Here is a 17,277-nt window from a genome sequence, read left to right as displayed (position 1 = left end):
GACATCGAGGGGTTTGGTGGTTTCAGTCTCAAAACCATCGGAGGACGGTTTGCTGGTTTGGGCCTCAAAACTAGGAGTGGACGTTTTGGTGGGTTGAGCCTCAAAACCACCGGGTGACCATTTCGCGGGTTTGGCCTCAAAACCCGAGCGGAGGTTCCGAGGAGAAACGAGGCGACACATGGTGGAATCACAGAGGTTGCGTCGAGGCGAAGCAAATCTATGCAGGAAGCGGGGCCATTTGATCGACAGAAATTGGGTTGGACCATAATGCCCTCAGCCTAGGTGGTTCGCCCTAAAAATATCTAGGGGCACAAGTGGAATTTTATAATAGGCCTATAAATAAGATGGGACTGCCTCCACTCAGTCTCACCTTGAGGTCCTTCACTCAACACACCCTTTTCCATGTCCAGTAATACTCTCTCTCCTATCATCCTGTACCCTCGTCTCCTTATCCATATGTCTCGGCCTCTACCACTACATACATCCACGTCAACAACAATGAGCACCACCATATACATATAGGGCAAATCTAGATAGAGTTAAGACTTTTTGTTGATGGAAGTATGTACCTCTAAATTGTTTTATCTTCAAGGAATACATCATAAATTTGATTTTTAAAATAAAGCACAAACTATACATATTTATAAAAGCAAACATTCTTTTCTTTATTATGTTATATAAAAAATAGCACATCCTTATTTCATCGAGACATTAATAAATCCAAAAAATAAAATAAAAATAGGCACATAATGATTTCATGACCACATATAATCACTGCTCTTTGTTGAGCTATATTGGGGATATTTTTTCATACATCATTAACTTTACTGCCCTTCTATATTTGAGAGAGTAAAGCTATTAGCAGAATTCTCAATTTTATGTCTTATTTGATCCATTTCATTGCTCCTCTGTTCAAAGTATGCAGAACTATTGGGTCATGGAAGTGCGGTGTTTCCATTCTCAAATGTGAACACAACATATGACATAAGTGGTCTATCATCTGGGTTTTTCCTAAACACACAAGAGCTCCATATGAGTGCAAAGCAAAACTTTATCTACCAAGAAAGTATCCATAATAGATGTATCTGCCAAATAATAGGCCCTCCCTTCTTTCCACATATTACATGGCTGAAACATAGCCAGAACTAGTTGGATCATGGTAACTCAAAAGAATCCTCCACAACTTCACAAAGAGGCATTATACTCACGTCGGTTATAAGATTTGGAAAGTTCATGATGTGATCAATGGAGCTTCTCCTCATACCGGTCACAACCTCCAAGAGTAGCACACCAAAGCTATAGACGTCAGCCTTGATGGAGAAGACAACTTCCATTGCATACTTAGGAGCCATGTAGCCACTATTTGGAACAATTCACTGGAAACAGTTATTCATGGAGGATGACTTTATTCACACACTAAATGAGCAACTACTTTAAATATTTACTCACTATGTTCTCACGACACGGACAGCTTTGAGATCTCTATGTATAATGGTCAATCTTGAATCCTGATGGAGATAAAGAAGTCCTCTTGCAACTCCTTTGATTATATTAAATTGTGTTGGCCACATTTTTCTTGAGCTACTGCATAAATATGCAAATGAAAGCAATCTTTAGGTGTGTTGAGACGTGTTTTTAACATCTTTAAGGTGAGTTAGTTACTACAACATACCAAAAAGGGTAGCATATAAGCTTTTATTAGGCAAATACTCATAAATCAGGATCTTCTCACCACCCTCAACACTACAACCAAGAAGTCGGACCAAATTTCGATGTTGCAATTTGGCAATGAGTGTAACTTCATTCCTAAATTCCTCTGTTCCTTGCTCAGAATCCTTGCCTAGCCTTTTTGATAGCGACTTCCTGACGGCCGAGCATTAACTTCAGAAATGTAGGAGTTAGATGATTTACTGAAATTAGCAATATAAAAGCAGAGAGCAGCTACTGGCTTAAGTAATTACCCTATAAACTTTACCAAAACCTCCCTGTCCAATCTTACATTTTTCTGAGAAGTTGTGTGTTGCAGCCACAATATCCTCAAAACCGACAAAGGGAAATTCAAAGTCCCGGACAAGATTTCCTTCCCCTAGTTCATCAGATGTACTACTCATACCATCCAAAATTAGTTTCTTATATGCTTTGTCCTATTTCTTTTATTACCTGTGCCCAACAATTAATTAATATATAAGCAACATCTCCTCCAAAGTTGTGTTCAAGAATGCAGGTATATATTTCAGACTTGTGTACCTTTCAGTTTGAACCATAATGCAAGGGAAATTCCAGAACACCAGAATGGTACTCACTAAAACTGTAGGCAGCACGATCTTCAGTGCATTGGGCTTTGCCTTTACATCTGTGCATTAAGCCAATGCAGAGTATACAGCACGATTTTAAAAATATCAGGGCGTGTTGAAACGTTTTAGTTTCCGTATAAGATTCATTTCCAAGTGAACTCAGATGAGAACAGTTGCACACCTGCATCCATGCCTGCAATCCGGAGGTGCAGCGCCTCGCTGCCAACCACATCACCAATCTTCTTCGTATCGACCAACTCCCCGGTCCACAGCAAGCATCTGGTCACGTCCCCCGTCGATCTCGTGCTGCTCAGGTTTGCGTAGGCGTACGCCACACACGAGCAGTTCCGGCTGCACTCCGCGGCGCATTCCCCCGCGGTCCTGTTCCGTAGGAGCATGAACTTGTCCGACGATTTCATCCCCGGCAAGGCCATGAAGGTGGTGAAGCCATCGCCGCACCGCAGCGCCTCCTTTCGCCGGCACTCCTGGCCAGCTGGCACGAAACCGTCGAGGCACTTGCACGCCGGGGGAGACAGGAGACTCCGTTTCGTCGCAGTAACCGTTGGGGCCACAGGTGCCGTAGCGGCTGCACCCGCCGCCGCGCGGCCACTCCCCTAGGACGGCAAACGCCGACAAGCTGCTGTTCCAGCTCTGGAGCTGGTACTCGCCGGAGTAAGTCATCACGTACCTGGTCCTGGTGTGAGCCTGAGCCGTGCCGTCCGAGAGGCTGTAGGTTATGTAGATATCCTCCTCGCGGTTGACGACGGCGAGGTAGACGATGACGCTGGCGTTCGCTTGGTACTGGCTGGAAACCAAGTAACCCGTCCACGGCGCGCTGCGCCAGAGCGGACGCGTCCCGTTCCAGACAAAGACCTGGAGGAACTTGTCTGATTCCCCGCCGAAGGAGAAGCTCCCCGGCCGTTCCAGGACACCAGGCGCTCGCCGGCGTGCGTCGCGTACCTGATCCGGATCTTCATGCCGGGGAGGAACGTGTCGGACGGGTGGTCGAACTGCCATAAGATGGTGCCGTTCGCGGATCGGATGACGAGGTTGCCGGTGTTCAGAAGCACCGCCGCGGCTGTGGCTGTGGCTGCTGGAGAGGAGCTCGTTGGGATGCCGCCGTTGACGTTGGTCGTCCAGAGAACACGGCTGTCGGCGCCGGCGGACAGGACGAGGTTGGACTGGTTAGGGCCAGCGTTGGTGGAGAGGGAGTGCTGTTTGTTGCCGGAGTTTCTCTGTTGGCCGTTTGTTGCCGGAGTTTCTCTGTTGGCCACCCACACGACGGTGAGCTGGGTGATGTAATTGTACCATATGCCGAGGTGACACAAGAGATGAGCGAAAACAAGTGATCGGTGACACATTTTGCCTCACTCGGTCAAAAAGAATTGGGGTAATGCCAGCATCCAGGAAAGCTCTCTGCAGGCTCAGTTACCAAAGAAGTTAAAATAATGCAGAAGCTTGGAAGTTCAGTGGACTCGTTTACGGATTCAGAATTTGAGACTGCGTTTATGGTTGACATTTCTGCTGTCCACGTCGGACTCGGACCGCACGGTGGTCATGATGGTTTGTCGTTGCTGCAATCCAGAGTTCCAGACTAGTGACAGGATATCTAACTATCTGTAGAGGTAGGATGGGATGGGCCTAGGATTGGGGGTGTTTGGATGAGAGTCAGTATAGAGGTAGGGACGTCCCTCCTGGCATATTCGATCTAGATTCTTTGACTCTCCATTCCACTTTTTTCAGCGAACGAGGATAGTCTCTCCTTCTGCTCGCGCTCTTCACACCCCTCACCGCCTGAGGCCGACTCGTTTCTTCCTCAGAAAAAAGGCGCGAGCGGAGAGAGACCTCAAGAAAGCTCGGCGGCGGCGGTGCATCCGTCACCGGCGGCGGTGTCGCGGCACGGGCCCCCGCAGCGGCAGCGCGCCCTGTGTTCGGCGGCGGCGGCACAGCATAGGTCCGGCGGCTTCATCCTCGTCCCGGTCGTCTCCATCAACATCAACATCAACCTCTCCCTCTTCCCCAACAACAGCAACACCCAGGTCTTGCTCCATTTTCCCCAACAACAACAGTCCGGAAATGTGAAGCGCGTCATCCTCACTCGCTCTTCCTCCTTCTCCATCAGCAGATCTGTGATTTGCCTAAGGTATACAAACTCTAACACAAAGACATGGGACACGCATTCTACAACCTTTCTTTTGAACACAAGTTGATGTGGGTGGCTATGTTCGTCTCTGAGAGGTTCCCAGGACAGTGAAATAGGGACTTCAATGGTTCTTTTGCTTGCAAGGTTCCCAGGATAGTGAAATAGTGACTTCACTGCTTCTTTTGCTTGCACCACATGAGACAATTAGCCGTGATTAACTAATTCCAAGGCTTGAACTATATATTGTGACTAGCCTTGAATTTACTATCATGTGTTTGTATATTATGTGGTAGGTTAAGACCTATACTATTTGTAAGGCTTTCAACTGTTATGTATAAGCCTTGAACTTGTATTGTGTCCAAGAACTTGGCATGAGCTGTAGTCTTGGCACTTGCTAACATGTGTGAGTCAAGACCTTTTATGGCAAACTGTGCACTTGAATGTTACATGTGCATTTGTCTTTTTTTAGATATATTTGTGATGATTTTAGATGGCAATGTCTTTTTTAGATATATCTGTGTTGATTTCATATGGCAATATATGTGCCTCACGCTAACAGGTAATTTAATTTTGAATTAGTTCATACAATGGTGAGACAAAGTAATCACGGCATGTAATGTAATGGCAACAATATGTTCTAAATACAAAAGGTGGTAAGAATACCTACATTATGAGGGAGGTGATCATATGTTGATATCCTATCTCTATCCCTTCATCCAAAAAGGAGATATGATCACTCCATCTCACTTTATCCTCCCAACCAAACATAAAACAAGGACCATCACATTCCACTAACTAAACAGAAACAAGAACCACACGTCCACCCCATTCTAGAAAATAGAGCCAGGACCGTCCCATTCCATCTCGCCTCTTAACCAAACGCTACCTAAGGAATTCGTATGCCTATGACTGGGCAAAGTCGTGGGCATGATCTCTGATGAACTCTAAAAATTCCTCTCCTATTTTTTTGAGGGGGGGAAAAAAACTCCTCTCCTGTGAGGCTGTGACTGTGTGTCTCGTCTGTACTTTGACTGTTTGACAGAGTTGGGCTTCCACACGGTACGGTCCAGCAACAACAAGGCACACCGCACAGCCCACCAATGTTTGGGCCTTACGCGTGGCCCTGAACCCCTCTCCCTCTCTACGGTGTCGGCGGGCGAAGGCGCATCGGGCGCGTAGATTTGGCATAGGCTACATCGGTGGCCCACCCCCCTCTCTCTATTGGCGGCGACGAGAGGAGCGCGTCTGGTGCGGCCAGATTTGGCATGGGCCTGATGCAAGCTCCGCAACAGGCGACGACAAGTGCAGGCGTAGGTGTCACTGACAGCAGTGCTGGCGGCCCGCCCTCCCCCTTCGCTCTACTAGATTTTGGTATGGGCCCAATGTGAGTTTGGTGGCGACATAGGCGTAGGCTCGGGGAGCGCGTGCAGCACCAATGACCACCCTACCCCTCGGCGGCGGCGAGCGGAGGCGCATCTTGCGCGGCTGGATCTGGTATGGGCCTCGCGCAAGCTCAATGGCGGCATAGGCGCAGGCTTTGAACGAGCGCCTGCAGCGGTGGGCGACAACAGACGCATATGGCAGCAACACTAGCCATGCATTGTACCTTTTTTATTTTTTTAATTGATTATCACCGTCCACTTTCACTGCTGGTTTGCAAAGTGGTGATTGAGCCCTGGTTTAGTTCGCGAAATTTAGATTTTGGGGCTACTGTAGCACCTTCGTTTTTATTTGGCAAATAGTGTCCAAACATTGACTAATTAGGCTTAAAACGTTCGTCTCGCAATTTCCCACCAAACTGTGCAATTAGTTTTTCTTTTCGTCTACGTTTAATGCTCCATGCACGGGCCGTAAACATTCGATGTGACAGGTACTGTAGCAACTTTTTGGATTTTAGGGTGGAAATAAACAAGGGCTGAGATCCGAACTGACAGCGTTGATGCTTATGTAGTTTCTGACTTTCTGCAGGTGAAATCACGGAGAGCATGAATTTCTGTATACCTTGCAGGTGAAATCATGAAAAGCAAGAATTGCTGGGTACCATCTCAGTCCCCAAAAAATGCATTCGTAAGTTTTGACGAGTAATTTTTTTTAAAAAATTAACCAAATTTATAGAAAATATTTATCAACATTTGTAAATACAAATAAATTTATTATGAAATATATTTTATAATTGATCTAATAATATTTATTTGATATCACATATGTTACTAATTTTTTATATAGATTTGATGAAACTTGGAATGGTTTGACTTCTTAGAAATGAGAATATTACAATCTTTTTTTTATGGATGGAGTACTTTGCATGCAATTTTTTTGAGACCAAAGAAGAACTATATTAGATAATGGCCATGTTCGCTTGAGCTACCTCAGAACTACTTTTCAGTCATGGAACAGTATTTTTCTCTTACAATATTTTAGCATAAGCATCAGTATAAGCCAAATTTTAGCATCAGCGAACAGGGTGAATAGCTAGGTACATCAACACGTTACAAGCACTCTGAAATACACTACATATATCCAAAACCAGATTTTCATCCAAATTTATACCCACGCTGTGAATAGCTCCAAATCTCAAACCAAACTTGTATGGCGCTTCGTATGGATGACCGTATAGGCAAACACTCGACAAAAGGCCTGAGAACAGATATCCAACAAACAACGACCAACATTCCTATAGGCGAAGTTGAGAAGCTTCTTTCTTGTATCTTCCTTCTTCTTTCTGCCACCAAAGAATAAGAAAGACCGATCTAAAAATTATTCTCCCTGTTAGTCCTTCATCGTGGCCAGATCTAACCACAACAAAACAGAAAAGAGATTAGAGAAAATTATTCTATGGCAGCGACATCATCTCCGCCTTGATGTCTACATGTGTCATGCCGGTGAAGTTGCTGACGCCATAGTTGTCGCTCTCATCTTCAACAGAGCTACCATGGAGAAAACGATTCCACCCTTCCCTTTCGCCGTCACCAGAGAGGAGGAGGAGATAAATTCCTAGTACCAACAAATTTGGCATGGAGAGAACCTACACTACCCTAGATCTTGATATCACTGTGTAACACCCTTACGATCTCGTTTAGCACTGCGATTTAGGCCTAAGAAAAATTTTCGAATCGAGTTTTCTCGGGTTTTAATTTAAAACGTACTCGAGGCGATAAGCAAATCCTGTATGACTTAGTTTCGTGGACTCAAATACACGCTCAAGTTAAATTACGCCGTACATAGGGATATTCAGGACTGTCCGATAACGATGCTATCGAACGATTTGTTCTTTAAGATTCGACATGACGAGCAACTTTTATAAGTAGAATTAAAGTCATTAATAAATAGAACGATATATATATACTCATGAGTTTATTTTGATAAACACGAACAGATGAGAGAGAGCAGCAGCTTTGTTATTTTTCTGACGTACAGCGTACTCGTTGATTGACATTTATTACCGTCACCGTTCGACTGCCCATTCCATCACTTCACTCTGCGGCACATCAAGTCCTCTGTTCGCCTTTGATTGCTTTGCCTGCCTTGCGCGGTCTAGTCCGTGCCTACCACGCTTGTCTCTGCGGCCTCAGTCGTGTCCATGCCCATTGCCAACCAACCATGTACGTACACAGGAACTAGTACAGAGGAGAAATGGATGGCGTGAATGCTGAGCTGCTGCTGCTTGTCCGTTCTCTCTCTCTCTCACGAGTCTGCTCCCTTGCTTTACCTCTGTTTGCCCTGTCTTGTCTCTGTCTCCGATTATTTTTCCATGCCAAGCAGCTCAGAGCATTTATAGCAGAGCCTTAGGTCTTCCTTTTCCTTGCCAGCCGCGTCCTGCGCTCTGCCACCTAAGCACGCACCGCCCTCCTTTACCTGCTCCTCGTCAGCGCTGTGCACCCGACCGGACCGCGCCATCACCGCACCCCGCTGCTGGCCATGCATGCGCACCCGCCGTTCCCCTCCCATCACCGAGCCACAACACCTTGCTCCACCTGTGCTGTCGCCTTCCATCCACTCGCGTACGCGCGCACCTCGGCCTCACGCTGGCCCGTGCCCTCAGTTCCGCAGCTATGCGCCACACCACCACTGCGCCCCTCTTCTTCCTCTTCTGCCGCAGCCGTGCGTGGCCGTCGTGCCCGCCTGACTGCTCCCGTGGTCACGCCATTTCGCCCACGCCGCAGCAGCTGTTCTCCAGGCGCCATCATCGCCCGCCGTCGTCCACACAGCCCCACCTGCTGACCATGCCGGTGATGCGCCCCATTGCCGCAACAGCCGCATCCGTGGCTGTGACGGCCACAGCGCCGGCTGGACGTCACTGGTGGCGTTTCCCCCATGGTTTCCCGGTGCCCACGTGCCGGCGCATCTGCCGCCGTGGGGCTCCGCTCTGCATCGCCACTGTCTCTCCCGTGCGCGTGCACCTCAGCCACGCGCGAGCACGCCTTGGCCGTTGGTGCCATGGAGCTTGCTGAGCCATGGCCGCCACCGCCCAGCCACGCACTCCCTTCCCCGCGCACGTGCACCACCGTTGCGCGACCACACGCCTGGATGCACCATCCCGCCGCTGGCCGGTGATTTACCCCATCAGTGCTCTGCTTTTGGGGATGACGAGAGGGACCCCAGGGTAAGAAATGAGTAATTCCTGGGTGATTACTGCGAATTGGATGACTCGTAGGAATAGTAGCGTAACAAATAGTTAGAAACGTAGGGATGTTTTTACTAAACGGTCGTCACGTTGGGCTGGCCGCGTGGGCTGCCAATCTGGCGCTTGGGGCGACTTGGTGCTTCCTGGGCCATGCCCGCGCCTCGACCGCTGCCGCTTGCTGGGCCGTTGGCCGCGCACCTCGTCTGGGCCATCGGCCGCGCGCCCGCTTGGGCCACGCCAGACGCGCCAGGGCCACGTGCCGCCTGGGTCGGCTGGTCGCGTGCCCTACTGGGCCACCGCCGCGTTGCGTTGGGCCGCGCACTGCGCGTGCCCGCTCGCCTGGAGGCCTCGCCGCTGGACCAGGCCGACCGGGTCGCTGGGCCGGTTGATGGCCCTGGCCTTTAATTTCTCAAACAAGTAGCTAATTTAGTTCGGGAATAAAAATTGTAAAATCAATATACATTTGTGTAGTTGTCCAAAAATTATGAAACCAGTTTTGTTAAGTCTCTAAAATCAGGATCTACCTATTGGTGTAATTCGTTCACATAGTTTGATGATATTTTTAGGAGCTATATAATTAAATTGGGATACTTAATATTGTAAAAATATAAATTGTTGAATCTGAATTTCGTATAGTAGGCTCTTGGTAATATCAGGTACTCGTGGTAATTTTTGGTAGCTCTAGAATAATCAGTTGCTAGGTAGCTAATGATGCTTTTTTCGAATAAGGATTAATCGATGGAATGAAATAAAGAAACACCTTGGTTTATATAACTAAAATAATTATTGGAAAATAACGTCTTATTCGATAACGTGTATATGTAGCCTAAGTACGATCGTTGTTAGAGCTATCTCGTTAGCTTATGAGTCGTGATTGGATTTCTAAGCATTTCGGTTGTCGTTGATTATTTACATCTATGCATTTGCATCAATGCATATCATATAGGTACGATGATGGATCAACGGATCAATTGAAGGATGATTGGGAATCCGAAGATGGTGTAATGGTATTCTCTCCAGGAGATGATGCAATGGGCTTCCTATCCAGATGATGGTGTAGGATTTGAAGATGTAGATACTAACTTTTTAATACATATCTTACCCAGGCAAGCTCCGGTGCATAACCCCTACTTTCTGCAGTTTAAATTATATTTGTGCATTAAGTTTTAAGGAGTTGATTGAAACCCACTTGCATATATATCTTTATCTTATGAGTCATACTAGTATGACAGGATCGTGTAGAATGCTATGCTACATGTAACACCCCTGGTGTTACGAGCTTGTTTAGCACCGCAATTTAGGCCTAAGAAAAATTTTCGAAACGAGTTTCTCGGGTTTTTAATTTAAAACGTATTTGAGGCGATAAGCGAATCTTATGTGACTTAGTTTCGCGGACTCGAATTAAACGCTCAAGTTAAAGTACGCAGTGCGTAAAGATGTTCAGGAATGTCGAACGACAATTTTGGCCAATCGATAACGAACGGCTTGTTCTATTAGATTAAGCATAAAAAGCAACTTTTATAAATAAAAATAGAATCCATTAACAAATAGAACGATATACATATATATATAGCGCAACCGTTATATATATATATATGTATATATACTTGTATATATATATATACACATTACGACCGACGGACGCACATGCCAATATAGTGGCTCCAGTGAGAGCGATGTAACAACGTCATCGATAAAAAAATGGGATTCGGCTCTGAGCATCACTGTGCTTTGTAAATTGTCATCTTTCCCCATCTCTACTAATTTGCTTAGCAATGTTCGTACTGGGTAGGCCACCAGCCTATTGGATTAGCTTTTTGCTCGTGCACGGGGCACGGTGCGCCTCTATGCCATTCCGCTCGGATGTTTTCCCCCTAGTCCGGTCCGGCCGGTCGGCCCTGGCCACGTCGTTCTCTGCTTCGTCCCGTAGCGCGTGGAGCATGTGGTCCTGCTCTGCCACGCCCTGTCCTTTTGCTGCCTCCGCCTGCCTCTTGGTCTTGTCTGTCTGTCTATGTCTTGTTTTTGCAAGCCGAGCTGCTACCACCGCTGCTTGCTTTTATTCTTTCCCTCGGCTTGCTACGCGCTGTATCGCACTACCCCGCGTTGCCTCACAGCGCCGAAGCCAAAGCCCCGTCCGTCGTTGCTCCTCCGTGTCCTCCACCTCGCAACCGCAGCGCCTCCATCGTCCTCGTGCCTCTCATCGCAGGGGCCACGCCCACACCAGCGCCCTCCTCGTTTCTCCTCCCACGCTGCTGCCGCGCACCACACCGTCGCCGTGCCTCCTGTTTGCCGGTTCGTCTGTGCTGCGCCGTGGCCGGCCATCTCCCTTGGCCGAGTCTAGCACGCCACTTCCCCATTTCCGTCTCCACTGTTGGCGCACCTTTCCCCGTGCCGCGGCCACGTGTGGCCATCGTGTGTGCCCCGGCCGCGCCTTTTCCTCCTCTCATGCGCGTGCTGCCGCTGTGCAACCGCTACGCCTGGAGTGCCGCACTGCATGCGTGCACCCCCTCAGCAAACCAAACGACTTGGGGTGACCCCGCTGGCACCTGCACTGCTTCCATTGCTGGCCACAGCACGCGCAAAGCAGCGAGCCCCGCTGCGCTCGAGCTCGCGTGGACGACCAAACGACGCCCCATGCACCGCGACCGCTGCTGGTCAAGCTCTCAGCGCCGTCCTCCCTTCCACGCGGCTGACCGCGCGGTCCCGCGCCACGTTTCCAACCGCATGTGAGCGCGCCCCTTTGCCTCGGTCCGCACCAGAGCCGCCGTGCTGCAGCCCCGGATGTCGTCAGCCACTGGTGCCATTTCACCTCCATCGCCGTCCTAGAGCCAGCCGTGCCGCCGATGTCGCTGTGGATGCCGTCCTGTAGCACCATTCCGTGTCTCGTCTGTTCTTCGCTCATCGTCATCCGCACAGTCCGCCTGTTGCCCGTGGTCGGTGGTGTGCCCATCGCCGCATTAGCCCGCAACTACGGCCGTGACGGCCACAGCGCCTACCCACCTTCACGTCCCACGCTGGCTGGACGTCGCTGGTGTCGGCTCCCCCGTGGCTTCACAGTGCCCGCGTGCCGGCGCATCCGCCGCCATGGAGCTCCGCTTCGCATCATCCTTGCCACGCCGTCCCGCGCCAAGTCCCTCCACGCCCATGCCGAACGCAGCCGTGTCCTCGCTACCCATGCCAGCAACTCCGCTTCCCTTCCTCGCTCCTCAGCCACCGCCATTGGGCTATCATGCAGTGCTGGTCGGTGCTCCTCCCCTGACGATGCTCTATTCTGAGATTGAAGAAGCAAGGTGAGGAGGGTATATATCCAAGCAAAAGAATTATACGGGTCCTTTTTGCTAAATACATGACTCAAGTAAATAGTCCCAATGTCCTGCGGGTTTATTTCGAGAAAGTACGAGGGCCTGTTCGCAAATGTGATGTGCACCTGCCAGCACTGGGCCGGCCTGTGGTCGCCCGCCTGGGCCCGTCGCGTGCTTGGGCTGGCCTGGGCCGCTCGCCCTATGCCTCTGCGGTCACGGCCTGCTCCACGCAGCGTGGGCCGCCTCCTGCCTGCTGGGCTGGCCTGTGGCCTGCACCTAGGCCACGCTGGTCGTGCGCCGCCTGGGCCACTGCCTGCCCGCCGCTGGGCCGGCTGATGGCCGGCTAGGCCTTGTGCGGCTGTGGGTTGCTGAGCTTGCTATTTTATTTAATATGGCTGAAGCTTGTAAATCTGTAATAAATCAAATAAAAATCATAAAATTGTGAAACTAATTTTGTTAGATTCCTAAAATCATGATCTACCTATTAGTATAATTTGTTCCCATAGTTTGCTAATATTCTTGGAAGCTATAAAATTAATTTATGGTACTTAATATTATAAAAAGATAACTGGTAGGAATTGTTGTGATAAAGTGGTTCCAAAATAATTAGCTTGCTAAATAGATAACGATGCCCTATTCCGAATAAAGGTTAAATCGATAGAATGCAATAAAGAAACAACTTGGGTTTGTATAACTAAAATAATTATTGGGAAATAATGCCTTGATTCGACAACATGGATACGTAGCTAACTACGGTCGTCGTTAGAGCTAGCCCATTAACTCGAGAGGCGTAAATCGTATTTTATGAGTCACGGTTGCAATCGATTAATTATGTCTTTGCATTGTATCGCATTGCATATCGTATAGGTACGATGATGGATCAACGGATCGATTGAAGGATGATTGGAAATCCAAAGATGATGCAATGGGCTTCCTATTCAGTTGATGGTGGATGTTCTGAAGATGCAGATACTAACTTTAAATATATCTTACCCAGGCAAGCCCCGGTGCATAACCCCTACTTTTCTATAGTTTAAATTATATTTGTGCATGAAGTTTTAAGGAGTTGATTGAAACCCACTTGCACATATATCTTTATCCTATAAGTCTTACTAGTATGACAGAATCATGTAGAATGCTATGCTACAGGACTCCGGTAGAAGTCGAGTGATTGTCTGTCACTCGCGAGAGATAGAAAATATATTACTATCACTTGGAAAATATAAATGGTGGAACAGAAAAATGGTGACCGGGCAGGGATATGGTTTGGGTATTGGTGAGTGTAAGGAGTTGTGTCGCCGTGGACACGGGGCATAGCTTGGTTATACTGTTTTTCCCTGTCTGGTCGGTTAAGGACCGATCGTTGCATATGACTCTAGGCAGGTCACAGACTTATTATCCTGAGCACATACTTGTGTATGGGCGCTTAGAAGACTTGTTGCTCTCTTGTCGCGGATCCGGCTCTTTTTGGACCGACTGTCAGGGTTTGTTTTTGGTGGAGGAGGTCCTTGCACCGCACTGAGTCTAGGACTCAGGGGTAGGGGCTTGGAGTCCCAGTTTGGACGGGGACCTAGACACCCAAGATAGGAGAGTGATGGGTTGGTCCTGCTTGGGCCTAGGGAACAAGCGGGGCATGTGTTTTCGGGGTACCCAGCTAGGGGCATTGATTCGTGAATCACCGGACGATTTGGTACGACTTGTCTACGGTTTAGCATCGTAGTAAGAACTGAAAGAGAAAAGATGGAAGATGGAAAAAGGAAATCCAATTGCTTACCACCTGCTTGAAAGTAGCACATGTGCTTACATAGAATGGTAGTTAATGAACCAATACGCCTATTAATAAAATCGAATATAAGGACGCACGCTTTGTAATGCTTCCTGCAAATGCAATAAACCCACAAGCCAGATAGCCTTGCATATCCTTGGAGTCTTTTCTTTTCCCCTATTGGGTAAGTCTTGCTGAGTACAATTGAGTACTCAGGGTTTTATTCCCCCTGTTGCAAGTGATAGGTGGATGCTTAAGCTGACTCTTGTGTGTGGATTCCTCCTGGTGGGCTCAGCGAGGATTCCTTTACGCTGCGATCGTAGTTGTTATTTATAACTCTCACCAAATGCTTTTATAAGGAAAGCTTTCATAATCTGTTGTCGTAATTTATATAACAATACTTCATCATGTCATGATTAGATATTTATTTTCGTTGTAATTCTGGTCACATGTTTATATTCCGTTGTTCAATTAAATTGCTCATAACTCTGATAATATGATTCATTCCGCTGTTATAATAAATAATATTATACTCTAATATTGTATTAAAAGTGATGTAAGAAATGGTTAATGATGATGTAAGCTTTATCCCCTCATTTGTGATCCTGATGGCAAAAATGTGGATTTTCGGGTTCTCCCCTGGGGTGTGCCCGACGGAACCAAGTAATTTAGTATTCTCCCTCGAGTGCTTAGTGTCTACTGAAAGACAAACACTCCTGTGAGGCATTATATTAGGCGGTTCTTCCACAGGTGGTATCAGAGCGCAAATGAGGAAATAAGGCTTCTAAAACATTTTCTAAACTAATATTTGACAACCCAGTTTGCAAAAAGTTAGGATGTTTGTATGCGAAGTTATATAAGTAGCCCTATTACTATGATTATGTATCCAGGCTAGATGGCACTCTCCTAACTTAGGTAGGCTTAATCAAGTTCCTACACGTACACTGACTCAAGCATAGTCCGATAGTATCGACTAGCTACAGGGAGAGAACGATGTGCCAAAACTCTGAGAATGGTTGCCCTATATGTTGGCAACAGTGAAAGGACGTATAAGACGTGCATTCATGCATATCATGTTTGTGCATTATAGTACTGTATTGCTAGTAGATACGCCATCCATAGGTGTCACGCGTGTCGTATTGTGCATGACTAACTCATTCCTATTCTAGAGTTAGGTCTGCATTGTGGCTTCGTGTTTTGTGTTCGCCCATGGTTCACGCTGGTCATGACCCACGTCTCCCCGTATCCCTTTTCTGCACTCTTGTTGGACCCTTGCCCTACAGTCGTACTAGTCAGTAATGGCATCGCACGTTGCTCGCCTTGAACGCGTGGAATTTGGTCGATTCGTCGTAGTGATCCCACGCGAGAACCCTGGTGAACCACGCCAGGACCACTGAACACTCCGCCTTTATAAGTAGAGCCTGACTTAGCCATTGGTACCACCCCTTGGCACACTTTAGCTCGTTTGGCTTTTCCTTGAGCCAGGTTTTCGCTCAGCCTTCCTTGCAACCACCGCCAGAGATGGTAGGAGCCTAGGTTAGGACCTACTACCTGAATGTTGAGGGTTTTCCTAGAATCCTGCATGCCACCGTGCAAAAGCTCGGAGTCAAAGATCGTCCCGAGTATGAGGGCCGTGAGTATGAGGAGCATGGCACCGAGTGGTGTGAGGTTACCGTCTACATCAGGAAGAGTGAAGAGTTTCTCGACCTCACTGAAGCCTAGAGTGTGACCACAACTGGGTTTTGCTTCATCGACACCTACCAGGTTGTGGCCTGCAAAGCCTTGCGGTACCTCTACCAGATCTATGAGGAGCCCATTGCCTATACCCCCATGCGGTTCTTTCCTCCTTTGGACAAGAATCGATGGGCATAGAGGGCTCGCATGGAGGCTTTGCAAGGGCGGGATGCGCAAGAGGACAGTCTCACCATGGTGCACTTGACCACATACTTGCTCGCTCTAGATGAGCAGTATGACCGTCAAGCCTTGGAACTAAGGAGCTGCCTCCATCAAGCCGAGAAAGCCGAGATCTTCAACCGGATGCTCTAGGTGCAGCTCGCCGAAGCACATGCTAGTGCTGCAGCTGCTGAGAGCCGAGAGACTGCCATGTCGGAAGCCCTAAAGGAGGCTAAAGATCGGCATGTCCATTAGCTGCGGGTGGCCCATCTTGTCACTAGGGCTGAACGGAGGACATTGGCCACTGAAAGATAGGATGCCCCGATCTTGGAAGGGATCCCTATCCACTCGCTAGAAAGAAGAACTGGTGTTACAGCACCGCCAACTCCTCCACCCTCGAAAGTGTTAGAAGTTGAGCCTTGATTCCCCTAACTCAGCCATTGCCATGAGAAGATGTAGATTAGTTGCCTTATGATGCTGTACCCGTAGTTAGGGATGAAAACGGATCAGATATGGATGTATATCACTGATATTACATTTGTTTTCATATTTCTGTCTAGATTCGGATTCGAATATGGATAGTGTCAACTATGTCAGATAGGATACGATTGGATATCGACATCATAAATATGCGATTTGAGTATTTAGATACGGATACGGTATCAGCTATTGGATATCCGGACTCGGATACGGACAGATCTCAACCCCTTTAAACGGATTCGGTTTCGAATACGGTCAGAAAATACCTGTACCGTTTTCATCCCTACCCATAGTAGTAGTGCTTGTTGTCGCTGTCCTCCGGTATTGTATTCTTGCCATGTTGTTCGTTCGTAGTTGTTGAGATCGTCCGCCAGTAGGGAAGGTGAATGTTGTGTCATGAATGGAGCCTGAATGCCTGTACGCTGTACCCGTATAAGATCGTTGGAATATGCATTTTAATTATTTCATTGTGTTTATTGCGTTCCTTTACTTTAAGTCTCGTTAGACATGCTCCAAGTTTTCAAGGGCGATGTTAAGTGAGTTACAAGAGAAGTTGCCTTTCAGATACCAGTAGATCAGCCGTGATTGGATAATATAGGACACTGTATCGACTAATTGTGGATGCCCCAGTAGAACACTTGAATCTCCTTAAAACAAATTTGTCGTTGGGTTTGAATTCCTTGTCCCTTGTTGTGAAGGGAACCTTTGTTGTTTGAAATTTTCCCTTGCAATACTCCCCTTATTCTGTGGTCTATGACCCCACCGCCTTCATGGTG

General features: G+C 47.8%; 1 pseudogene; it reads right to left on the bottom strand.

Annotated features, from left to right (window-relative positions):
• Positions 1–824: 824 nt before the first annotated feature.
• Positions 825–17,277, bottom strand: part of LOC136548888 (receptor-like serine/threonine-protein kinase SD1-8) — a 115,420-nt pseudogene continuing 98,967 nt past the window's right edge.

This window comes from Miscanthus floridulus, chromosome 4 (assembly GCF_019320115.1).
Source record: "Miscanthus floridulus cultivar M001 chromosome 4, ASM1932011v1, whole genome shotgun sequence".
Lineage (NCBI taxonomy): Eukaryota > Viridiplantae > Streptophyta > Magnoliopsida > Poales > Poaceae > Miscanthus > Miscanthus floridulus.
The sequence above is the reverse complement of the archived record's forward strand: the minus strand, read 5'-3'. Positions and strand labels throughout refer to the sequence as shown.